Below are 26961 nucleotides of genomic sequence, written 5' to 3'. Positions count from 1 at the left end.
AATAAAAATTCAGAAATTAACCATATGATGTGCTACAATAGCTATATGTTTCTATTTAATTTATAGAGTAAGCAATTACGCACATGTACAAACTGTTAAATGCTTAAAAGATAAAATTAGAAATCACATTCAATAGATATAAAAAAGCCTCAAAAACTAAATTGTGTGTTTTGCAATAATTAAACAATTATAACGCATTTCACTAGACAGCCCTTTCATTATTGTTGGTATGTTGTTCAAGTTCACACTTCCAGACTCCAGTGATGTACCAGGGACCCCCATATTATGTATAATTCCCTTTTGTATGACCAGACTGGTTTTCAAGAATTTTCTTTAGCCCCACTTCGATGTTTTCCAGTCTGACTGTCAGGGAAGTGATGGACTGGTTAACTGACTTAATACTATAGTAAGACAAGTTTTCCACCTCAATAGGAGATACCTTACAATTATTTTTTGAACATGACCCATTTTTTAATGCCTATTTTAATTTGGTTTTCTTTTCCCTTTTGTTCCTGCTGCTTTAATTTTCAGTTGCATCAGATGTGTTCTAATCATGGAAATACCAGGACTCTCTAGTTCTTGTCTTTTGTTTCCACATTTTGATCATTTGCCTGTGTATTGCATAGTGCACCTGATGCACAATTATTAAGGGGAGGTATCTACATGTCCCTGATAATCTGTATCATGTAATTTCCCTTTTGAGGTGTTCTAGATAAGGAATTTACCCCATTAGATAATGCCACTATGTGTGAGGACACACATTTAGATAGACTTCCCATCTAGCTATCTAGCCTTAAATGGCAGAGGATATGCTCCCACATTAAAGTTAGTGAGGATATGGAAAGTACCCAATTGAAGAGACTAGAAGTACTGCCTTTGTATCCTTTGAGAGTGACAGTGCATTCTAGACCAGAGTAATCCCATGGCGTATGGCCACTCCCTCGCAGATTGCAGGCCACCTGCTTGCAGTCCCATTGTTAAATACAAAGAACTGTTTTTGCACTAATTTGAAGGAAACTAACAACTGTGTCACATTTCCTATGTCACTGGGTTCTGCGGGATCTTCCAAAGGAAGAGTCATAATAACCTGCAGAACACTGATTTAAGCCTAATTCTCATCAGTGACAGCTACAGATGAAAGGCAGACGTCTTGGACCTACAGTCCCAGCACCCAGAAAGTAGCATGGCTGGACAGCGATCGCCAGCGCGCCATCAATGGCATCTCCAAAGCATCGTGCTTGCTCCATCAGACGGCGTTGGACATCAGACAAGAAGGAGGAGCTGGTTCCCTGTATGCCACAGAACCAGAGTTTCAGTGCAAAAGAGCGAAAGAGAAGGATCCCTGTTGGTGATGGCAGGGCTGGTTTGAGGCTTGAGTTTTCTACCTGTCATGTGCTGGTAACCTCTGACAGCGCGCAGTCCCTTGAGCTCCTTGGCCTGAGTTTTGGCCACCCCTTTCCTTTGCTCCAACGGAAGGGCAGTGCACCGGAGGATCCAAGATTGGCAAAAGGCACTACATTGTGGTACCCATCCTGTGCCTCAGCTGATATCGTTTTCTGTGCCTCCCTGGTATCGTTCTGCCGCTGCCTATTATTCTAGCGCCTCACTCGCATAGCGCTTTAATTAATTAATTACCTGCCTCTCGCAGCGCGACCTCGCTCAGGCTTTTGGTTTCACTGTTGGCTTGTCTGTGCATGCTTTATCCTGACTACTGCTCCATTTACCATCAGTGTTTGGGTTTGTTTCACCAGCGCTTGTGCTCTGATAGCGCTTGCTGTTAACTCGCTGCATTTTCATTGTCTGTGTTGCCCCTGCCTGCCCTCCCTCGGACCCTCCATTTTGTTGTTGTTGTTCTCCCCTGGACCCTTGACCCGCCCCTCAGCCACACTACCGCCTCCCTGCTGCCCCTCCCACGCTCCGCCCCTCCACACTTCATTTATGCCTGATGCCCCCACGCGCAGCGTCCACGCGCTACGGACACGCCGAAGGTGCGCCAAAGGTAAGCCCGTCTACGCCCGTCCGCGCCTGGACCGCGCCCAGCGCCATACCCCCTGGTCCTCGCATTGCCCACCCCTCCCGCATTACTTACGATGCCGCCACTCTCCTAGCCCTTAACCCCGGTCGCGCCCCCAACTGCGTCCAAGCCGCTCCTGGTCACACCCATGGACCTTTCTCTTGCTACTCCTGCAAATTCATCAGCACTGTCAACATCTCCGCTACGCCCACAGCACAGATCCCCGACCCCAATCACCTTCAATGCATCCTTCTCAACACCCGATCCGTCCACAGACATGCCATTGACCTTTGGAATCTACTAGACACCATTTCTCCGGACATCGCCTTCCTGACGGAAACATGGATGAATGCTTCCTCCGCACCTGACATCACCATTGCCATCCCTGAAGACTATAAGATCACTCGCAAAGACCGTACCAGCCACACAGGAGGAGGAATCGCTATCGTCCACAAGAAATCAATCCGCATCTCAACCAGCTCTGACGCCAACCTCGCAAACTCCGAACACCTCCACTTCCAGATCCACATCGACCCCAAAACCACACTCAGAGGCACCCTCCTCTACAGACCACCAGGACCCCGCGCAAAATTCAGTGAAGACATCACGGACTTCATCACTCCACACGCGCTCCCCTCCAAAGACTACATCCTTCTGGGAGACCTCAACTTTCACCTTGAAAAGATCAACGACCGCAACACCAGCACCCTCTTGGACAACCTCGCCTACCTCGGACTTAAACAACTAGTCACTTCCCCCACCCACATCGCAGGTCACACACTCGACCCCATCTTCACCTCCAGCAATCATGTCTCTTTCAGCCACACTACGGATCTCCTCTGGACTGACCACAGCTGCGTTCACTTCACCTACAACAAACCAAAACCCAACATCCACCTCCAACCCACCCTGCAAAGAAACTGGAACAAAATCACCACGGACCAAATCTCCGCATCGCTCCTTCAAAACTCCCCAGCCCTCTCTTCTAACGCTAACGAAGCCGCCGCCAACCTCACCCTATGGTTATCCAACACCGCCGACACCTTAGCTCCACTGAAAAAACGTCAAAGTAAACCTGGCAGCAAGAAGGCCTCATGGTTCAACGATGATCTCAAGAAGTCCAAGAAACTCTGCCGTTCCCTTGAAAAGGCCTGGAAAAAAGACCCAACCACCAGCACCAAGGACGCCTTCAAAAGCGCCACCCGCACTCACCACCAACTGATCCGAAAAGCCAAGAAAACAGCATTCAAGGATCGACTTGACAACAACGCCCACAACAGCAAGGAACTTTTCAACATCGTCAAGGAATTTTCCAATCCCTCGGCCAACTCCAACGACATCACCCCCTCTCAAACCCTCTGCGACTCCCTAGCCTCTTTTTTCCACAACAAGATTGCAGACATCCACAACAGCTTTGACAACCAACCCGGATACCAACCCACCCTACCATCTGCTGACCATCTTCCCCCCGTGAACACCCTTAACGCCTGGAACCCTATCTCCACTGAGGACACCATCCGCCTGATGAATTCCATCCACTCAGGATCCCCCACAGACCCATGTCCTCACCACATCTTCAACAAAGCAGACTCCGTCATAGCACCGCACCTCCGAGACGTCATCAACTGCTCCTTCAACTCCGCCACCTTCCCAGAAGACTGGAAACACGCTGAACTCACCGCCCTTCTGAAAAAACCAACAGCGGACCCCACCGAACTCAAAAATTACCGCCCCATCTCGCTTCTTCCATTCCCGGCCAAAGTCATCGAGAAAGCCGTCAACAACCAGCTCGCCGCCTTCCTCGAAGCCAACAAATCCCTCGACCCCTCACAATCTGGCTTCCGAGCAAAACACAGCACTGAGACCGCCCTCATCGCAGCAACAGACGACATTCGAACTCTACTGGACAATGGAGACACAGTCGCCCTCATCCTCCTCGACCTCTCTGCAGCATTCGATACAGTCTGCCACAGCACCCTTCTACAACGCCTCAATAACATCGGAATTCAAGGAAAAGCACTTGAATGGATCACCTCGTTCCTCACCGGAAGAACCCAGAGAGTCCGCCTTCCTCCATTCAAGTCCGAGGCCTCTGAAGTCATCTGCGGCGTACCTCAAGGATCCTCACTCAGTCCCACCCTATTCAACGTATACATGAGCCCCCTCGCGGCCATCGCACGCCAACACAACCTCAACATCATCTCTTACGCGGACGACACTCAACTGATCCTTTCTCTCACCAATGACCCCAGCACCGCCAAAACTAACCTACACGAAGGAATGAAAGAAGTTGCCGAATGGATGAAACAAAGCCGTCTGAAACTGAACTCAGACAAAACAGAAGTCCTCATCTTAGGTACATCCCCCTCTGCTTGGGACGACTCCTGGTGGCCGGAAGCCCTCGGAAAAGCACCCATCCCGACAGACCACGCACGGAACCTTGGCGTCATCCTGGATTCTTCACTCTCAATGAACAGACAAGTCAGCGCCGTATCCTCTTCCTGCTTCAACATTCTTCGCATGCTCAGAAAAACATTTCGCTGGATCCCCACCGAAACAAGGAAAACAGTCACCCACGCTCTGGTCACGAGCCGACTGGACTACGGAAACACCCTCTACGCAGGTACCACCGCTAAACTCCAAAAGAAACTCCAACGAATCCAAAACGCCTCAGCCAGGCTCATATTAGACATCCCACGCAACGAACACATCTCTGGTCACCTTAAAGACCTCCACTGGCTACCCGTCAATAAGAGAATCACTTTCCGACTGCTTACCCACGCACACAAATCACTCTACGACATCGGACCAGATTGCCTCAACTCTCGACTGTCCTTCTACACCCCCTCCCGCCATCTACGTTCTTCCAGCCAAGCCCTCGCCACTGTACCTCGCGTCAACAAGACCACCATGGGAGGCAGATCCTTTTCATACCTGGCTGCTAAAACATGGAACTCACTTCCCGATTACCTTCGCCTCACCCAGAACCACCTAGCGTTCAGAAAGCAGCTTAAAACGTGGATATTTGACAAATAATCCTCCTCCCCTTCCTAAGCGCCTTGAAACCCTCTGGGTATGTAGTGCGCTATACAAATTTTTTTGACTTGACTTGACTTGACCCATGTTGAAAGGAAAAATAAAATGAAAGAGCAGCCCGAGCGTCCTCTGACACTGAATAATGAGTGTTGGAGCCTGAGAATGTAGCTGAAGATGAAATGTTATTGCTTTTTCTGTTTAAGCAGTACCTGGGTCTGCACGAGATGATCTGTGCCTACAACCAACAAAGAGCACAATATCTGTAGTGCCTGCCGCAGAGGAGAGGCACTGGTGCACTACATTGAGACAGTGAGACTTTCGAGTGAGCTGTGAGTGTTTGCCAGGAGGGCACTCCAACAGATACTGAGAAGCTTTATTTTCATGGAAGGCCTGGATCAAGAGGCCCAACGTGGAAGAAGACAACGGAAGCAGATTTGATGGATGATAGAAGCCTACCAAAGAGGCTTAGGACGGATTTGGCATAGTTGCACAAGTGTTTCCAGTGCCACTGTATGAAGTGGGTGTTGGATATGTTCCCATTTGACTGAATTGCCATGGAAGAGAAATAGCCTCTAGTGGCTCCTCCCCTAGCATCCAAAAATGGTCCACCATAAGTAAATTTGTGTGACTGTTCTTACTGTCCTGCTGGCATCGTTTTAAAGTAATGTTCTGTCTCTACTCTGATGAAGGGTATTCCCATTTCACCTGAGAGCACTGATAAGGATCACCACTGTCTCGCCTGAGTATATAATACTCACTGAAATGCATAGGAGCTACTAGATGATTTTAGGACTTGCTTTTGCTTAGGACTAGAAAAATGATAATTCTAATCATAATAGTGATCATTACTTTCTTCTGTTTTCTGAATGTTAATGATGACTAAATGCTCTGTTCCCCTTGTATTCCTGCTCCTACAAGCTTAATGAAATGTTTAGAATGGAAAATGCCCACCTAGCAATGAATTAGGAAATTGATAAAGTTATAAAAATGTACAAATATTTTCTATGTTCCTACTGGATCATAGGAATGTCTTTAGCTCATGCTAAAAGGACCATCTGTTAAATATTGGACAGATTTGTTAGCATGAGCTAAAAGCCATTTTGTATTTCTGGTGGCCATTTTGTCTGCCATGTGCTCTGTCCTACTTTTCTGTTAACTGCTTTTGTAGCCTGCCTAGAGACAAACTATATTCAGCATCCTCCACTTCACACATGCACAGAAGGGCCTAGCTAGTAGAATGCACCTACTTCTCTAGTATAACTGTCAGGCTATTTTTGCTGCTGTATGGAGAAGTAACTCTCCTCCCACTTTGTTGAGCAAGTAGATTCTGCATGCCCATCTTAGTCAATTTGCATGCTTACATGAGCCAGGACTGCCCATTGCATTTATGCCTACTATGTAACTCTAAAGCATATATAAAGCCCCAGTTTTCTGTACTCTGGAGACTGCCTCATTCAGTTGTTAAGGCTTCTGTGTGACGTAGTCTCACCTCATTTGAGGTTAATAAAATTCTCTGTTATATTTCAACTTCTGTGCCAATTTCTTCTTTGTTGGTTTAAATGGACTAAGTATCAGTGGAACCCCTGAGAAGTGGATTTTTGATTACTATACCAGGGCCACAGTAAAGCAGCATAAAGGATAACTTTTGGCAAGGATAAGCACGATTATGCCAGGGATAGTTAGAATGCTGTCAAGAAAAGTGACAGTTTGTTTAGGATGGGCCCCTATTATACCAGGGATAGCCAAAGTGTGGTCAATAATTACATAACAATGTCAAGTATGGACCACTAATATGCCAGTGTTTCCAAAATATCACCAATAATAGTAACATTACTTCAAAAACGGGTAACTTCGAGTACCATAATGTCCTTAAGAATGCTGATAAGGATGGGCCTCTGAATTTACATGAACTGAATGTTGTCATGAATACCCCTAGTAGGTAAAGGACGGTCCACTATTATCTGACGGATAGCCGAATGTTGCTGTTAATACTCACATCAAGAATAGGCCTCTATTGTGTGAGGGATAGCCTGAATCTTACATTGAGGGCACACACTATAGCCAGGACAGACCACTACTGTGCTTCGGACAGCCACACATCGGCAATAATTCCTGTTAGTATGCCAGATATGGCTACCATGGTCCAGAAGGAGCCCTCCACACCTCACATAGAATTACTCATAGATTTATACCCACATTCATAGATTGTAATTGTATTTATATAGTGCCTACTACTCATGATGAGGCATTGCAGTGCTTTTCAGTGAGTAGCATGCTACTCTAGAATCCAAAGTGGGTTAGTGGTAGATTAGTAGAGTGACATTTAAGTTGTTAATTGGGGCAGGGGACATGTGAGTCTGTTAGTAGGATTGAATATGATGAAGGAGGGGTAAGGGAGATATAATCTAGAAAGTGCTATTTAAGAGATCATAGTAGCTAAATGCGGTTTGAGGTGAGTCAAAGGAGGGATAGACGCGGGAAGGGTCTAGAAAGGGTTTTTTGGGAGATCCTAGTACTAAAATGAGGTTTGGAGTAAGTCAGAGATTGGAGGTAGAGGATATATTGAAAGAGGTATAGAGTAGTGAATTGGAGAGAATTTAAGGTTATTTTTCTACAGTGGGAGTAAAGTTATAAATATACAGATACATAAATACCTAAAAAGATATACAAGTATATGGGAAAGAATAAAGGGATATAAAGTTGTATTACATAAAGTCCAATACGTACATGTGCAGATAAATATTTAGAAACTCAGACATTTAAGTATTGCCATACATAATGCAAATGTATTTATTTATTTTTATTATTTGTTTATTTATTTATAATTATTTATTTTTATTTTATATTTTTACCAAATATTTCAATAGTGAAGCACTTATAGATACAATTGTTTTGATCATATTTACACAATCTGAAAGGTAAAGTAAAATAAAACAGAGACCCATATGCAAAATAATCAAATAACTTACATAACTTATCATACATTGTCGTCGATAAAACACAATTGCAACAGAGGCCTATAAACACATAATCAAATAACATATATGTAAACTGTACAGTGAGCTATGTACATATTGAGCATAAAATAATATATGTAAATATATTTTAACAATAAGTAATATATACTTTTGACCTATAAGAATTTATATTTTTAAATCCTAAGTAGTGTATATATTTGTACAAAGAAATGTACATACCTAAATACATACATATTATCAACCTATACATGTTTACATAATGAGCATATGCTGTACATTTGTGTTTCGAGTATGGTGGTCATGTAGGAAAAAGCCAACTCTTGAGTAGTCTTCTGAAGATAAGCTATTTATCTGTGGATCTTATTTTGGGGGTAAGTGTGAAAGCCATTTTGGATTATCCACTTATTCCAACAGCCTGACCAGCTCTGTGATACTCAATTATTTCAAGAGGGCTGCTCAACGTGTGCCGAATGAGAAGTGACCTTCAGAGAACCTATGTACTCTTCAGTTCGCAAACAGCTTTGTATTCAAGGCTTGCTCGGAAAGCAACACTTGGGAAACACAGCATCTAGACAGGTATTGTGCAAATACTGTCTATTGATACACAGGCAGCTGGACTGTGGCAATGACACAATGTCCATCTTGTATCACGCCACTGGCACGTATCACCTTTCATCTCTGATTGGTTATAGGCCTAATGTTTGTGTAATAGTGTCCTGTATGGCCAGCAACACACGATGTATTTGTTCATAATTCTGAGGAAATATCCTTGTAATTGCCTTGTAACTGTATGTTCATTGGATATGTATTTAGCACGCCCTTTGTGGTTTATATTATAAAAGACCACACTGGACTCCTGCAAATTGAACCCTGGGTGGCTTCGCCTATGGTTCCCGTGTACTTGTATATTACATTTCGCCTGTGAACTTTGATGAAGTCTTAGTCTTTACTTTATTTTAAGGCTTCTACATTTGGTGGTGAATACTACACCCAGGAGAGGCCTGCCTGCCTTCGCTCTGGACAGGTGCATAGACGCCTCTCAGAGTTCTCCGGCCTGGGCTCTCTCTCATCAGGTGCTCTGCATCTCTCCTTATTCCACAGCTGGGTGCTGCAGCCGGTGAGTACCTGGCCCCTCCCTGGTCTTTTGATATTTCTCACTCTACCCCTTCTTAGTTCATACCTGGATGCATTGTTGGCTTTCCTTCAGGATATCCTGTCCCTTGTACTGTTTTAATATTGTGGTGTTTTACATTTGTCAGATACCTTCCTAGCTGTGGTTATCTGCCACACTGGCCTCCGGGCGCCACGTGCAGCTATCTGTACCTTGTAAGGCTTTTGAGGGTTGGATGTACAATCACTTGGTAGTTGCTCCATCTGACACATCCTGCACTCTACAGATCTTGTCATTCAGGGGTGCTTTGCTTGGCTGACTGGCCTGTCACTGTGTGTGTTTGCTGCAGGGGACTACTTCAGATCATCGGGTGGGTGATTTCGATTTCGAACTTTTATGTATCCCAGGTGATTTACTCTTGTGTTTGGCTGGGGGATATCCCAGGCAGTGGGGTGTGCTTGGCTTGGTTGTTCACCTGCTTAGGTATACCAGGACTTCTATGATTTCTGTTAACCAACAGGGGGCGTTAGCAGTCTTTCCGGGGAGGGTAGTAGTCCTTCTGACTTGAATTGTACCTGTCGTCGGCTGTGGGTCTGACGAGTTTCATGGGGTGCGCCCCTGCTATTCTGTCATTTGTGCGGTTCCCCTGAGTGGTTTCTGATATCAACCCGGTGCAAAATGCCCTGGGTACAAGAGGAGGGTGACAAATGGTGAATAGAGTGAGATTAGGGCAAGATTAATGACAAGAGGCTTAGGGTGAGGTTAGTGTGATTTACATTTTTTTAGCTTGTAATTATGGTCCCAATTCACAGAACGAACTTAAGAGAAAATCCTAAACTTACTACCATTTTCTCATTTTGGTATTCACAGGAAGCACTAGGGGCCATATGTATCAAGAAAATTCGCAATCGCAAAGGCTGCGAATTTCGGCCTTTGCGAATGCGAATTTGCCAAATGGTATGTATGAATGCAAAATGTTTGGGACTCAAGGAATCGCTAAAAATGCGAATCCCTATTTTGCAAAATTGGCCAATCTGCGATTATTCTGCGATTCCCTACATTTGTGAGTTTTCAGTTTGTGAAATTCGCGAACGGAAAATCGCAAATGTAGGAAATCGCAGAAATATCGCAGAATGGCCAATTTCGCAAAATAAGGAATCGCAAAGATATGTATGAAAAAATCGCAGTTAGGGATTTTCGAAAATTCGCTAATTACAGAATCGCAATTACCACCAAGTAGGAGCAGGTGGTAACCAGGTGCAAACTATTTAAGCAGCAACAGAATTCCACAAACTGTTTATCACAATGGCGGGGCTATACCTGATAGCTAGAAGGATGCATCTGAGAGCTGCTGCACAGAGGAGGATACGCCAGGAGAGGATATTCCGTTTGCGCGTCAGCATCTCCCAGCGCCTTGAGGAGGAGCTCTACACCCATTACAGGCTGGTAGAAGAAGATAGCATTAATGATTTAATTGCAGAGCTCAGACCCTACCTTGAACACCCCACACGCAGGACAAATGCCATCTCCACTGAAATACAGGTCCTGTGTTCATTACACCTGTTGGCCTCTGGAAGTTTTCAGGGGTGATTGCTTCAGCAGGAGGGGTGTCACAAAGTGCCCTTTCCATATTCTTCCATGCCTTTCTAGATGCCATGGTTCAGAGGATGCAACATCACATTTACTTCCCCAGCACACCACAGGCAATAGCACAGACAAAGCAGGACTTTTATCAAATCTCGCATTTCCCACATGTGATAGGATGCATAGATGGCACACATGTTGCTATATCCCCCCCTCAAGCAATGAATAAATCTTCAGGAACCGGAAATGCTACCACTCACTGAACATTCAGGTGGTGTGTGATGCCAAACACATCATTACTGACATTGTAGCAAAGTATCCTGGCAGCACACATGACGCATTCATCTTCCGTCACAGTGGGATATACCGTAGACTCTAAAGAAGGGAGTTTGGCGAGGGATACCTACTCGGTAAATACCTTCAGACAAAGGGATCATTTGTACTAACTACCATGTGCATTTCACAGACTAACCATTTATTTTCAAACCCACAGGTGACAGTGCATATGCAGTACGGGATTTCATCTTGACTCCCTACCTCAATCCCACCAATGCTAGTGAACGCAGGTACAACAGGGCACACATTGCAACCAGAGGCACCATCGAACGAACCTTTGGGATCCTGAAAAGCAGATTTCGGTGCCTCCATAAAAGTGGAGGTGCACTCCAATACAGCCCCAATACATGTTGCAAAATAGTGGTAGCATGTGCCATGCTGCATAATATTGCCACAAGAAAAGGCACACCAGTGGAGCTGAGTGACTCAGGATCCTCTGATGTTGAGGGGCCTGGACCAGGACGTATGGTAGCTGGTAGAGCTGTTGCAGCAGCTGGGCGCCAGAGGCGTGATGAGATTACGCGCAACTATTTTTAGGTAAGAAAAAATTACACAATGCCAAATCTTGTAAGTGTGAATGTGGTATTTCAATCCTTACTTGCAGGAAAAATATTAACACAAAACGTTCAGGCACAGTAGTCATACTACATATGTGTGGCACATGTTTCAGTCACAGTGCTAAGAAGAATAAAGGAGTGACTTTAGAGTGAGATGTTGCACAGCCTGATGCTAATTTGAAGGTGTAGGCCTATTGGTCCTGCCACTACGGCGCCTCTCCATGGTGGGTGGTGGGGTGGTGCTACTCCGACCTGACTGCACGTCCTCTTCACTTGGAGTTAGTACTCCAGGCCCTGTTGTGCGTACTTGCCGCAGCTCATCCACAGCAGTTGTTACTTGCAAAAGTGCATTTGCTATATCCTGTGCAGCATGTGTGAACTGCCGCTGCATCTCAATGCTGTGCCTGGCCTGGATGCTTGTTGTAGCCGCCAAGCGGTTGATGGCCCGGGTATACCGATCTTGGCACTGCAAAGCTCTGCACCTAGCAGCGCCCTCTCTGCGCAATTCCTCACATACCGCCTGTAGGCCATCCCTCAGTTCATTCCTCAGTCCCCTGAAGCCTTCTCTCACCTCCCTTTGTAATAGTTTAATGTTTTTGGCTTGCAGGCGCTGCACCTGCAACATATTGAGTTCCAGGCCGGCAAACATAGAATCCCCGCCTCGCCCTTCAACATTGTTGGTCTTGCGTCGTCTGCGCCTGGCTGCACTTCGTGGGACATGATGGTCTGGTGCAGGTCCCTCTTGCTGTGGCTGTGTGTCATCATTGATAATATTTTCACCACTAGCATCTGCATCATCCTGTATTGGCGCAAGTGATCTCAAAATGTGTCTCCTCTTTTGCCTGTGAGTGATCACGGGGCTGTCCTCCCCATCAGTGTTCACATCATGCATCTCCTGAGTCCAAACCTTCACCGACTGTCCCACTGCCTGAGGGCTGTGTTGAAGATGGTGCTGTGGACAGAACAGCACACATTAATTGACTGTACTAACTTGCACTGTATAAATACATTTTCACACATGTTCGGTTTACATTGGTGTATGGTGTCCCTGTCATGACCTGCAGATTATATGTTTGACTATTTTAGCAGCAAATGTTGCACTTTGATTTACATGTGACTACATCTCCCATGATGCATTGCTATGTCTGCCTGTGTGCCTGCTCTGGACTACCTATCTTGTTTCCTGACCCTTGGTCACTGCTGGGGAGTGTTGGGGGGTGTAAGGGGTGTGAGGTCAAGCTTCTTACTTTTTCCAGATGCTGGTTGGTCAGAGCTGTCAAGATCAGCCACTCCTCCCACACTCTCCGGTTGCAGGGTCCCCTCCACCAGTTCCTCAAGGGATGTGGAGTCTGAAACTGATGAGGTCCCACCACCGGTTATCCTGGACTGCTCCAGCCTGGCAGCTAGCTTCTCTTTTGAGCGCAGGAGCAGGTCATACCAGCGCTTTCTGAGGTCCTCCACACTCCGGGGTGTCACCCCACAGCATTCACCTTATGCTGGATGTCTTCCCAGATTCTTCTTTTACGGCTCTCTGGCACCTCCCTGGATTTTTTACCAAATAATAATTCATGGTTTGACACCATTTCATGAATCAAAGCCTCCAGTTCTGCCTCAGAAAATGTTTGCTTTCTTTTCCCGGAGCTTTCACTCTCCTGCTGCTGGGATTCCTGCCTGCCTGGGCGTGTCTCCACTTTCTGCCATGTTTTTCAAGGAACACAGTACACTCTCCCAAACACACCTTCACTCTGCCTCTGAATCAGGAACTCAGGTGCAGCATGGGTAGTCAATCACTTCCTGGTTGTGATGTCATCATGCTGCACCAGAGTCCCTGATTGGCTTAATTGCGAAATTCACAAAATTGCAATTTTTTTCCAGGACGGAATCGCAAAAATTGCGAATTTCCTGTGCGATTTCACACATTTTGCAATTCCTTAAGGTTAAGGAATCGCACTAGGTAAATCGCAAATAAATAGCGATTTATAAGGAATCGCTATTTATTTGCAATTTATTTCATACATACCGATTTGCTAATCTGAATGTGCGATTCGGTTAAAATCGCAAATAAAGGATTTTTAGGATTTTTTCTTAAGTTAGTTCTGTGAATCGGGCCCTATTTCTTTTAGTATTGTATATATTGATTTTCTGTGCTTGTGAATTTTTCTGTTAACATGCAATGACAATTTTCCCACATTACTCCCCGGGAGTATTCCCTGCTTATTTGTACATGGATGAATGTGGGAGTGAATGCAGTGTTCCTCACCTATCTTTACACTCTCCCACTTGTGGACGCTTCATGGTGAACTAGTAGCAGCCGGCTTGTCCTCAAAATGATGAAGTGACCAAAAGGGTTTTGCCTCCACTAATAACATGCGCAGGGCTGATTGCACACAATATGTGTCTATAAATGTGTTGCCCCGTCCTTGTTTCTAGCGTGCATGAACAGTTTGTAATGCATTGTGGACAGCTATTGTATCTTCAACAATGGAGAGGGGAGAGGAGGTACCACCTCTCCTGGGTCTCAATAATGGTGACATAACATCTCTTATACAGGAAACCATAGATTTAGCTCCAGGGCTTTGTGTGCATGGCACATGGTTACTTGCACGGTGGCAGCAGTATCTACAGAAAACTAAGAATAACTATATGCAGTATGATAGCAAGAGTTTGAAAAATGTGGGGACTATCAATAACCCAAATACAGGAAAACAGGGTAAATGAAAGGGCAGAGACCAGTCTAGAGGGAAAAGAACAGCACCCCGTGCCCCAGTAGGAACCAATTGCTTTAACTGCAATCAGCCTGGTCATTTGCCCCACATCTGTCCCCTCTGGCGCTAATCAGAACACTGTTGTGGGTCATCACCACCACATCACACTCAGATTGCCCACACAGCCACCTGCGCCACAAGTGCACCTGATAACATATTAAACAGGAAGAGTGAGGAACGGTTTCCAGAATTAGATACAGAGGATAGGAGAACAACGATGGAGGAGCATGATTTGATGCTCAATTAAATAGTCAAGGTGTTGGAGGTTGAAAAACTACATCAAGAACTGGGGGATGCAGCAGACTGAGCAGCTCTTAGCACATCATGCATCACAGGATGTTGAAATACAGCAACAAGAAAGGATTTCCATTGACTATCTTACCTCTTCTCTGTTGAAGGAGTTTCACAGGCCTACTAAGGAGGCTCAGTAGGCCTGCGGTTTCGTGGTAGTGGGTCAAGGACTAATAGAGCAGGTGTTTTAGCCCATACCGAGAAGCAGTCTGGACAGACTAGTGACTGTCCAGATGCATTGACAGTTGGAATATCTCCAACTCAGGTTTCTACTGTCTTTCTGTGCGATAATGATCCGCCTGAGAGACCGGTGACACCAATTTCCTCTTTAAAGTGAAAGATCTGATAGCGGCAATTTATACATTGCAGAATGAGTTATCATAGAACAGAATGATAACAGAATAAAAACATGTGCAAATGTTTTCATATTAGATATGCCAGTGGAGTTTAAATTCCCTTTTTGTTTATGCTGCTTTTGCTGGCTGACCACAAACTCTGGGCAGGGTTCCAGACATAAAACCACAGATTGTCACAATAGCCAGTGACTAGTAAAAAGGGTGTTATATGTGCAGAGGACACAAAAGATAGTTCGGTTAGTTTAAGTATATAGTCTCTGTAGTGGAGAATGTACAATGAATGCTGATGAATAATACATATTTGGATATTTATATAATTGCCTATACACCCTGGATGCAGGGATGTATATATATTCATGTATAAATATATGGTTGATTAAAATATTTGGTTGTTTCAAATGTATTTTGTTTCCTCCAGCAGCTGCTCCTCCGCTTAGTCTGCAGAGTGCTGCCTCACTGTGAATAAATGCAAAAAAGGAAAAATAAAATGATAATAATGCAACAGTATTAAAATTTTTAATGTTTCCACTGAAGGAGGTTTATGGTGCGGGCAGGCTGGTTTGTCGTCACAGACAGCAGGGTTGGTGCACTTAAGTGCGTATGACGGTTTGGCCGGCCGTCTTGGACCAGCCAAACAGTCATCCACACTTTGCATGTTCTCCACCGGCTGAATTGTATAGCCTGGTTGGGGAACATGCACAGGCTCATAGTCCCCATCTGAGCACTGAACCACAGTGTTCAAACCAATCACAATGCTACTGTCATAGGATTGTAGACTGATGATAGGGTAATTGAGTGTTCCCTATGATAAAATAAAAATGAGCTAATAATTCCTCCGTACCTATCTTTTTTGCATGTGATAGCTGTCATGGTGACAGCAGCGTCGTGATTGGCTAAGGGGAGCCTGTGTGTGCTTACTGCTTACGGCAGGAACAGAAGAGGATGGAGGCGAGGCAGCAGCCGGCAACCAGGTAAGTCAATTTATTGATTTTCTACCTCCCCACCTCCACCCATTTTATTGATTTTTCTACCCCACTCCTCAGTACTTTTTGCTGGCAGCTGTTACTTGGGTTTCCTCTCATGATTTTCCTAGGTTTCAGGACATGGAAGAAAATATGTGTTTTTCCTATGTGTCTGTCCATGTTCTGCTGTATGTTAATCCTATCGTTTGTGGGTATTTTTGCCTGGGGTACATGTTAATGTATTAGATAAAGTAACATAAATTTGCCTCCATTCCACAGCAGGTCGCAACTGCATGTTGTCCGTAATAGTCTTACTGCTTATTCCCTATTCTTTGTTTCTTAGAATATAAAATGCCTTAAATATTTTAATAAGAATGAAAACACTTGCATGTGTAATTGATAAAGGATACCATGGGTGGAGTATGTAATTATTTGTTCAACAGGAGACAGCCTTGTGCACTAGGGACTTTTGGGAAAGGAACACCAGGATTTAGTAGGATGTGAAGTAATTGATGTTGGTGCGTGGGTTGGGCAAGGGATGAAAAGTAGGAAAAGGCTTTGTAACTGAGAAATGAATGAAGATGCAGCATGGTGCACCAATATTATTGATATTAACTATGCACTGATTATGCAATAAGGTGGTGGTTAGTCACATTGATGGCACTTTGTTTTTAAGCTAAATATCTTTATTTTGAAAGAGATTGTGTGAATTGCAGTTTAAACGTTCAGAACCTTTAGAAAAGTCACTAGAGATCCGACCCTTACTCCACATTTTGATGGTACACATAGGAATAATGCCCCTCCATCTAGTTTGTTTCATGAAAGAACAGAACAGCTATGGTTCACTATTTTAGTGAATATGCCACTTTTGCTGCCACAGATTGGATTTTGCTAATCTGGATCCTCATTATATATTTGCCAACATGTTTAAAAATGCATTAGTACAGCCATGTGGGGGGTGGCGCGAACTGATGTGGGATATTAGCACACCTGTGAAGCATACAGTACATGATACAACAACACAGGGCACAACGATACAGGAGCTACCGGAGGTCCGGAGGAATAGCTTACCACAGACCACCACCACACCGTCTTCCACCGCACACCCCCATTGACCATGGAAATGTCTTTCCAGAAATAGTGTAGGACAAAAAGTGTGAAATAGTAATCGACTACCCAAATTTTTTTTTTTAAGATAGCGGAATTACTATCCAAATGGAAAAATTTACTTTTTTAGCTAAAGAAGTTAAATGTTTGGCTTATTATATTTCACAGTCAATCAATCAAAACATTTATAGAGCGTGCTACTCACCCGTAAGGGTCTCAAGGCGCTGAAGGGAGGGGGGTGCTGCTACTGCTCGAATAGCCAGGTCTTGAGGTGTTTCCTGAAGGTGAGATGGTCCTGGGTCAGTCGTAGGTGGGCTGGGAGGGAGTTCCACGTCTTGGCAGCCAGGTAGGAGAATGATCTTCCTCCGGTGATGGTTCTGCGAATCCGTGGGACGGTAGCGAGGGTGAGGCTAGCGGAGAGGAGCTGGCGAGTTGGAGTGTAGAACGTGAGGCGGCTGTTGAGGTATTCGGAGCCCATGTCGTGGAGCGCTTTGTGTGCGTGGGTAGGAGCCTGAATGTGATCCTTTTGCTGATGGGTAGCCAGTGTAGGTCTCTCAGGTGGGCAGATATGTGGCAGTGGCGAGGGATGTCGAGGATGAGTTGTGCATATGCATTCTGTATGCGCTGAAGTCTTTTCTGGAGTTTGGTTGTGGTTCCTGCATATAGGGCGTTCCCGTAGTCCAGTCGGATTGAGACGAGGGCCTGGGTGACCGTCTTTCTTGTTCCGGTCGGGATCCACCGGAAGATCTTTCGGAGCATGCGCAGGGTGTTGGAGTATGAGGATGAGATGGCGTTGACTTGCTTGGTCATCGTGAGAGAGGAGTCCAGGATGAATCCCAGGTTGCGTGCATGGTCCGTGGGTGTCGGTGCGGTGCCCAGCGCTGTGGGCAACCAGGAGTTGTCCCAGGCGGATGGGGATGGTCCGAGGATGAGGACCTCCGTCTTGTCTGAGTTCAGTTTCAGATGGCTGAGCTTCATCCATTCTGCGATGTCTTTCATTCCTTCCTGGAGGTTGATCTTGGCAGTGGCTTGGTCTTTGGTGAGGGAGAGTATCAGCTGGATGTCGTCAGCGTAGGATATGATGTTGAGGTTGTGTTTGCATGTGATGGCGGCGAGGGGGCTCATGTAGATATTGAAGAGGGTTGGGCTGAGCGAAGAGCCTTGGGGTACGCCGCTGATGATCTCGGTGGCTGCGGAGCGGAAGGGAGGGAGGCGGACTCTCTTGGTTCTGTTGGAGAGGAACAAGGTGATCCAGTCTAGGGCTTTACCTTGGATCCCAGCGTTGTGGAGGCGGGTTATTAGGGTGCGATGGCAGACGGTATCAAAGGCAGCTGGGAGGTCTAGGAGGATGAGTGCGGATAGTTTCCCTGTTGTCACGCAGGATCCTGATGTCGTCGTTTGCTGCGATGAGGGCGGTCTCGGTGCTGTGGTTGGCTCGAAATCTGGACTGGGATGGGTCAAGAGAGCCATTTGTCTCGAGGAATGCGGTCAGCTGTTTATTGACGGTCTTCTCGATGACTTTTGCGGGGAAGGGAAGAAGAGAGATGGGGCGGAAGTTCTTGAAGTCTTTAGGGTCTGCTGTGGGTTTGTGGAAAATGACAAAATGTATATGTACATAAGCGGCGTTCATTTGTGTTCACCCTCGCCACTGTTGAAGGTAAAGAAAGTCACGAAACAGTGGCCCCGCCATCTTGTTCCCTTTTAGGCTCCATCACGAACATAGATAGTAGCCATCTTTGTGTCATGACCTCCCTGCCCATTGCCGATAGCCATCATCTCTCTCTCTCTCTCTCCAGCCCCGCAAGCACCCCGCGCCCGACAGCCCCCGGTCTCTCCTGTTCGGGCCATAAATGCACCGCTAAACACGACCTTGTCACCACTCTGGACCCCTGCCCCCTCGCTCTTTCATTCTACTCATAGAACGGGCCCTTTTGGTAACCTCTTCCTCCCTGCCCGATTACCCGGCCTGATCCCAGGCCATCACCTAGCCCAACAGATGCAGTTTATTGCTTCCTACAGTAGGACCTCGCCTCACATCAGAGGAGTGGTGATTAATCAAGGCCTTCACACCCCTAGACCTGACCGACACCCCCGCATCCCTCCCAGGAACGCCCTTCCTCTCTTCTGATGCCCCCCCCCCGGCTACACCTGGCCTCTCGACCCAGTCCCACATCATAAAACTAGGTCTCGTGGATGTACCCCTCCGGCCCCGCATAGCGAAACATGATCTCATCGCCTGCCCAACCTTAGATCTGACCACCCCCTCCTGCCCTCGTGCCCTGTTGGAATGTCCGGCTGCAGATTACAATCACATGTCACATTTGGGAGGGGAAAACAACATCAGAGCGGTCAGTATGGGAATGGGCCTGGAGCTGGGGTCCCAAACATGCCCTTTTTGTACTTCAAAGTGTCTTTATTGCAATAAGGAATGTTTGTGCATCATAAACCTGTGTATAAAAGACGGAGCCGTAGAGAAACTTGTTAGAGCACCTCGAGAAGATACCCTGTTGTCTGATTTGACGTGTTGTGTTCCGTCGGAAATAAACTCCTGTTTCCTGCCTTCCAGTCTCAAGCGCCTGCCTCTTTATTTGGGTAATCGTGAGTTGGGTGAGAAGCGGCTAACGCCGGGCAAACCTAGAAAAGGGGTAAACGACCTGATCTGCCTGAACCCTTTTTCATCAAATGGCGTCCCAAGCGTGGGGCCCATCAGCGACACGTGGATCCAGTGAGAGAGGTCCCAACGACAGAGTGAATGACTGCAACGATCGGGAAGAGCTCCTGCCCGATAGACCCTTGTCTGGCAGCCGATCATCTGAACTTCACCGGTTCCGAACAGACCTCTCTCGAGTGATCTACAGTCCTGACTGGGAACCATCAGGAGTGCCACCGCAATTACGGAGAATAGAGGACGATCGGGCGCTGGAAACGGAAGACGAAAAACCGTCCATACGGTCCGGGTAAGGTCGTGGAAACACGACAAATTGCGAATTGAATGTTTGATTGTCATTGGAAAATACTAGTATTACGCATTTTGATTGTTTTGTCCTGAGAGATTCTCTGTCTACAAACGGGGAAGGATAGGAGTATTCTCCCTTTGCAGATAGTGAAGGGTGGGTAGCGCAGGCTTTTGCCCCCGTTGTAACCCGTCGCGCCTACTTCCCTCTCCATTTGATTGATTGTTATCCAAGCATTTATTGTTTTGGAATTGGTTCTTTTTGGATCATTCTCTATTTGCAAACAAGCACAGGGCCGCCATACTCTGTTTAGTCTTTGCAGATAGTGAAGGATAGGTAACGCAGGCTTTTGCCCCCGTTGTAATCCGTCGTGCCTATTTTTATCCCCCACTGGTTGATTGTTTGACCGGACCTTGATCGTTCGGAATTGGTTCTTGGAAAGGATCTTCTCTGCCTACAAACAGAGAGGAACAGGAAGATCTCTCTCTTTGCAGATAGTGAAGGGTAGGTAGCGCAGGCTTTTGCCCCCGTTGTAACCCGTCGCGCCTATTTTATTCCTCATTTGATTGATTGATTGTTTGTCCGAACTTGACTGTTTGGAATTGGTTCTCTCTTTGGGTATTCCCTATTTGCGAATACTGTAGAATAGAAATATTCTACCTAGTCTCCGCAAAGTAGTGAAGGATAGGTAGTGCTGACTTTTGTCCCCGTTGTAACCCGTCATGCCTATCTCCCCCCCATTGCTCAGTAGTTGGTTCAGCCCGGACCATTTATTAAAGGTAGACCATCTGGCTCCACCGGAGGACACCCCTAATAAAAAGGACATATATAAAGAAAATGCGGATTAGCCGCGGTATCGTGCTAGCAAATAAAAGAACATAAGAATCATTAGGAAAAACAAAAGGAATCGAGTAAAGTCAATAGGCCACTGATGAGATCTCTTTTCAACCTTACTGAAATGGAAACATTAGGAACAACCCCTCAGGAAGTATGAAACTAGTGAGGAAAGCCGAACTCAACGCCATGATGACTGCGAGACAGCTCGGCTCCACCGACCACCCCGCCCAATTAACGACAAACCCTAGGCAAATATTAGAAATATACAACACTAGAGCAAAGTAACAGGTTAAAACGTTTTTATTTTGAACAAAAATATATTAAACAACTATTTACACGGCAAATGGCTGCAACAACAAACCCACAATGCATTTCGCCATCTGCTTGACGCCGTTCCTGTCCCTCCTTCCCCAAAGTAGCAATGTCGGGCTACTTTGGGCTACTTTCTAGTAGGTTTTTGGGCGTCAGAAAGTCTACAAAAGCCGTCGGCGGCGGCTTGGGGTGGAGAACCATTACGCGACTAGTCCGGAGGCGACACCACGCGCCAAGGCCTGTCCCCAGGATGAACCAAGGGACCCGCTCCTGTGGCCTGGGGTGGAGAAGCGGCTGGCCGCCCCTCGGCCGGAGAGGTCGTGGGGTGAATGGCCCGGCCCGGAATGAACTCGTCCTCCCATTCCCTTCTTCTCCTGACGCCTTGCAGGCCACGGGGGGGGAATGTCTTGCATATGCCTCCGACCACCCCCCCCCTCTTCTTCATCGCCTGGTCCGGCCATAACAAATGTCAGCGAGACGCCGTGGGGTGCACTGGGAGGGAGAGGCCGCGCGGACGAGCCTCTCCCGCCTCCCCAGGTGGAGGCCCCTCAGCTGCACCCCCAACGCTCCACGCACCCGGCAAAGGGTTCGTCCACTCTTGCAGTATAGGGACGCTCCACACACCCAGCAGGGTCTCGTCCACTGTGGCGGTGCTACGACGCCTCACCCAACAGGCTGGAGTCCGTCTGCTCATTTGACCCAGTGACTGCCGGTAGCTGCAGAACTCCTAAAAATGGCGGTCGACCTTGCAGGAACGAACCTGACGTGCAAGGATGGCCTGGTCGCTGGCCAGCTAGAAAAACGAGTCCTCCGTTCAGAAACGTTCTCCTCAGCTTTGAAGATTCTACAAGAGTTGCGGAGGGCCCTCGACCTCCGCGGGCCCCGACCGCCCCCCGATGGGAAATGACTGCCATGATTGCCCGCAGAACGACCAAGACGAAGCCACGGGACGTCAGCGCCCTCATGCTGGCGCCAGCCTCAGTTTTGAATGACCCAAGATACTGCAGACTACCGATTTGATCAGTTTCGGTGGAACATCAGTATGACCCGGTAGGAAAGATTGTTGCCCCTCCCTTTTCTTTGATTGATGGTTCATGTCACCGGTCCCTTCTGTTGCCCCTTAACGCAACTTCTGGACTGCCGAAAAGAAGTTCTGGTCCAACCACGAGTTGGTAGAGACAGTTTGACTATACTTGGACCCGCCTGACCCCACCCAAAATGGCGCCGGTACTAACGAAACTGACAATTCCCCGTTGTGTTCCGGATGCTCAGACCTGATATCGTGAGATATGTATGCAGTTTTGAAGCACATGGCGGGAGGGGATGAGTATTGCTCGAACATTCGAACAGTGAATTTGATATTAAGTTCTGACGCATCATTGATTACAGTATTATTGAAAGTTCAAATCTTTTTGACACTGATGGTACTTACCCACAATGAATTTTCGATATGATTTTATTGCACTTATCATACCTTGATGAAATAAAACAACCACCGACTCAGTTATGTTTTCCGCAGATAAATATGCCCTCATGTACAGTTCCAGTCTGCTCCGTGGCTGGCCCACGTGGTTGTAGGCCTGCATTTGTACGTCAACATTTTTTAAATAAAGATTTTGTGACAACAAATACAGTCGTAGCTTTTGGATTGGTAAGTTTTGAATACATAGCCCTTGTTTCCGATCTACGTAAAATATAGGTGAAATAAAGCAAGTCGATTACTGAAAGGTTAAAAAGCAAAGTACCTAGGAATATTGAAAATGTGAACGATCCAAGTTGTTGCGTGTGTTTTTTACTTTTGTGCAACCTAAGGCAATCGATAAAGGTCCCGATGTTCTGTTTTACTTTGTATGCCACATATCTCAGGGAAATTGTTTCAGATGCCCCTAAACCAGACCCGGTACCACTGTAGACCACCCCGACTCCTCGAAGAAGAACACGAGTTCACCCACTTTACCCTGATTGCCCTTTTGTTTCGACCCCCCCCCACACAAGATCCGCAATACCACACGTGGGCGATCTATGAAATGTGCAGTCCATAAATGATTATGCCTCCCGCACCACCAGTCCCACGGGGCTTAAAACGCCGAGATGGAAGGGACTGCACCCCGCGGAGATAGGTCGAAATACGTAGTAAGTAAAAAGCCTTTTGGGTTTATGCGCGCGAATGTGTCTTTAAACGCCGCCCCCGCCCCTTCTTCTTCCCCTTCTTTCTGCAGGTCGCATCAGAACATCGACTAAAGTGTGGAGAAGACCTAAGCAACGCGGATTTGGGTGATATGAATGCATGTGTGTATGACCGAATGTGTGTAACTCGACTGGATATACGTTGCACGCGTTGACCTGATAAGAGAGATGTCTTTGTACGACTTGAGTGATGATTGGACGGCCGATGGAATGGGGAAAAAGGGGGTCTCAACATAGCACCTATACACGATGAACAGACATAGGTATAACGCACCCTTACTTAGAAACGACCATCTCTCTAATAATGCAACCAAGAATGACGTGCACCTAGGAGTAGATTCTTACGCCATGAAACTCGAAGTTGCCCATTGTTCCCCCAACTAACACCCTCCGTTGCCTTGGCCTGGATACCCGTCCGCTAAAAAATGATTCAAAGATCCCACCGTAAGTACTAGCCTGACCAGGATAGTTCCCGAACAATTGACGAAAGTATAAGTATTTGCAACAGAGACGAACAGCAAAAGACAGCCAGGCGAATTAAATAGGAAACTAAGGATGCGCAGCATGCAGGAGGAAATGTCTTTGGCCAAGTACTGTTCTATGTTTTGTCTTGAATTCTGTATGTAAATGCATGTACCCCCCCCCCTCGCCTGAATTCATGTGTACGTGGTATATGGATTTACGTTGTCCCTCAGTCTGTGTTTCTATATAATATGACCCCTACTGTTTTGTGTTTTGTGCGCATCAAAATGGCCTATTATTGTACACGTTTCTCTCTCTCGTCCTTTCCCTTCATGTTGTACGTGTATCGAATAGTTCATTTAAAATGCGAACGACCCCTGCTCCCTCTTCCTCTGTGTGGTAATGTTGTGCCCCGCCGGCACGAGCCTAATTGGTTTTTCGAACACAAAGGTGATCGACAAAATTGCCAGAAACTAAAACAATTGTAATTTGCCATGTTACTACCTCTCCTTTTCTGTAAAAATGACAGAACTCGAATTGGCTATAAGGAAAGGACAGGTAAGACGACTGATGTCCCCCTAATCTGGCCCTTTTTATAGGAGGACTATACGTCAGTGGCCTTCTGCTCTCAGCTCGTTAGAAACACAATCTCTTAGGCCCAGATTGCCCCACCCCTCCGCACCCAAGTACGGATGTCCAAAACGTCCCCGTTCCTCCCGCTTGACCCCAGCTCCGTAAACTCGAGGTATAACTGATGACCCTGCTTAACTGTTGCTCCCCGAGAAAAGAGTGTTTAGCCTCTACCCCTCTCTCATGATGATAAAAGACTGCCAGGGCTAGGGTCAGAAAGCCACATGCGACATGAATGAATGCCAAATAGACCTAGTTCAAAATCAGTAGACACGGCTGTATACATACTCCACAGTGATAACTTCTGACCGTGACCGATGAAACGTACCCCCAGCTACCTAGATCTGGGACGGAATTGAAATGTATAAATACCTTCTCTTGCCAGTTCGCTAAAACCTGTTTTGTACCCATTCAAGGATACACAGCCACCGGAGGAGAGGGGCTGGACGTGACGCACAGCCTGGCCACAGATCGTGAGGCGCGTGTGACCTCGACCTAAGATGGAGCCGCAGAGCAACGGGACGCGGGACGATGCACCACTCTCAAACGCAGAAAACGAAGGAATGGAAGGCTGCCTTGAAGCCCTCTGCTTGTTGTCCCACGCGTGCCAGAAGTCCCCGCCCTTTGAGCCCGATTGATGGACCTGCCTGCGCATCACCCTTTTGCTCCCTTGGTCTGTCTCAAAGATCCGGTCCCACTCCGCCCTCTCCTCCCCCGATTATCCGACAAAACCCCTTCTATCCTTTCCACGTGGATTTTGACTCCGAGACAGAAATGCAGGTGCCCAGCATAAGGCACCCCTAAGAGAGATTAGCTAGGAAACAGGACTGTGGCCTAACGGCAAAGGACAGATCAAACCCTGCGATGTGTAAAGAAGGACCCGAGCTGGACCTAGAGCTCCACCGCCGGTGCTCAACAGCGCCAACGGAAGAAAACGAACTACCAGAACCTACCAGTGATGACTCGCTACTAATAAAGACACTGTGGCTAAGACCCCCATTTTTCGGAACTTTCTACACCCCTTGACTAATTGCTTGTATTGGACTAAATTCCTCCCTCAATCACTTTTGCCTGTAAAATGTTTCATCGGTCACTTTTAAGTACGACAAATGTAAATTTATATGTATTCCACCTCGTATGTCGCATCAACTACACACGGTTATATGTAAGTCTACCAATATTGACAAACGCTATTTCATTGACTACACACGACTATGATAAACACGGAAATGATCTATCTTATGTAAAAAGCGGCGACTGTGGAAAATGACAAAATGTATATGTACATAAGCGGCGTTCATTTGTGTTCACCCTCGCCACTGTTGAAGGTAAAGAAAGTCACGAAACAGTGGCCCCGCCATCTTGTTCCCTTTTAGGCTCCATCACGAACATAGATAGTAGCCATCTTTGTGTCATGACCTCCCTGCCCATTGCCGATAGCCATCATCTCTCTCTCTCTCTCTCTCTCTCTCTCCAGCCCCGCAAGCACCCCGCGCCCCGACAGCCCCCGGTCTCTCCTGTTCGGGCCATAAACGCACCGCTAAACACGACCTTGTCACCACTCTGGACCCCTGCCCCCTCGCTCTTTCATTCTACTCATAGAACGGGCCCTTTTGGTAACCTCTTCCTCCCTGCCCGATTACCCGGCCTGATCCCAGGCCATCACCTAGCCCAACAGATGCAGTTTATTGCTTCCTACAGTAGGACCTCGCCTCACATCAGAGGAGCGGTGATTAATCAAGGCCTTCACACCCCTAGACCTGACCGACACCCCCGCATCCATCCCAGGAACGCCCTTCCTCTCTTCTGATGCCCCCCCCCCCCGGCTACACCTGGCCTCTCGACCCAGTCCCACATCATAAAACTAGGTCTCGTGGATGTACCCCTCCGGCCCCGCATAGCGAAACATGATCTCATCGCCTGCCCAACCTTAGATCTGACCACCCCCTCCTGCCCTCGTGCCCTGTTGGAATGTCCGGCTGCAGATTACAATCACATGTCACATTTGGGAGGGGAAAACAACATCAGAGCGGTCAGTATGGGAATGGGCCTGGAGCTGGGGTCCCAAACATGCCCTTTTTGTACTTCAAAGTGTCTTTATTGCAATAAGGAATGTTTGTGCATCATAAACCTGTGTATAAAAGACGGAGCCGTAGAGAAACTTGTTAGAGCACCTCGAGAAGATACCCTGTTGTCTGATTTGACGTGTTCTGTTCCGTCGGAAATAAACTCCTGTTTCCTGCCTTCCAGTCTCCAGCGCCTGCCTCTTTATTTGGGTAATCGTGAGTTGGGTGAGAAGCGGCTAACGCTGGGCAAACCTAGAAAAGGGGTAAACGACCTGATCTGCCTGAACCCTTTTTCATCAGGTTTCTTCAGTAGGGTGTTGATCTCTACATGCTTCCAGCTCTCTGGGAAGGTGAGGGACGTAAAGGAGTTGTTTATGACGTTCCGGAGGTGGGGTGCGATGGTGGTGTCAGCTTTG

The sequence above is a fragment of the Lissotriton helveticus genome, chromosome 6 (genome assembly GCF_964261635.1).
Source record: "Lissotriton helveticus chromosome 6, aLisHel1.1, whole genome shotgun sequence".
Lineage (NCBI taxonomy): Eukaryota > Metazoa > Chordata > Amphibia > Caudata > Salamandridae > Lissotriton > Lissotriton helveticus.
Note: the sequence above shows the minus strand (reverse complement) of the source record.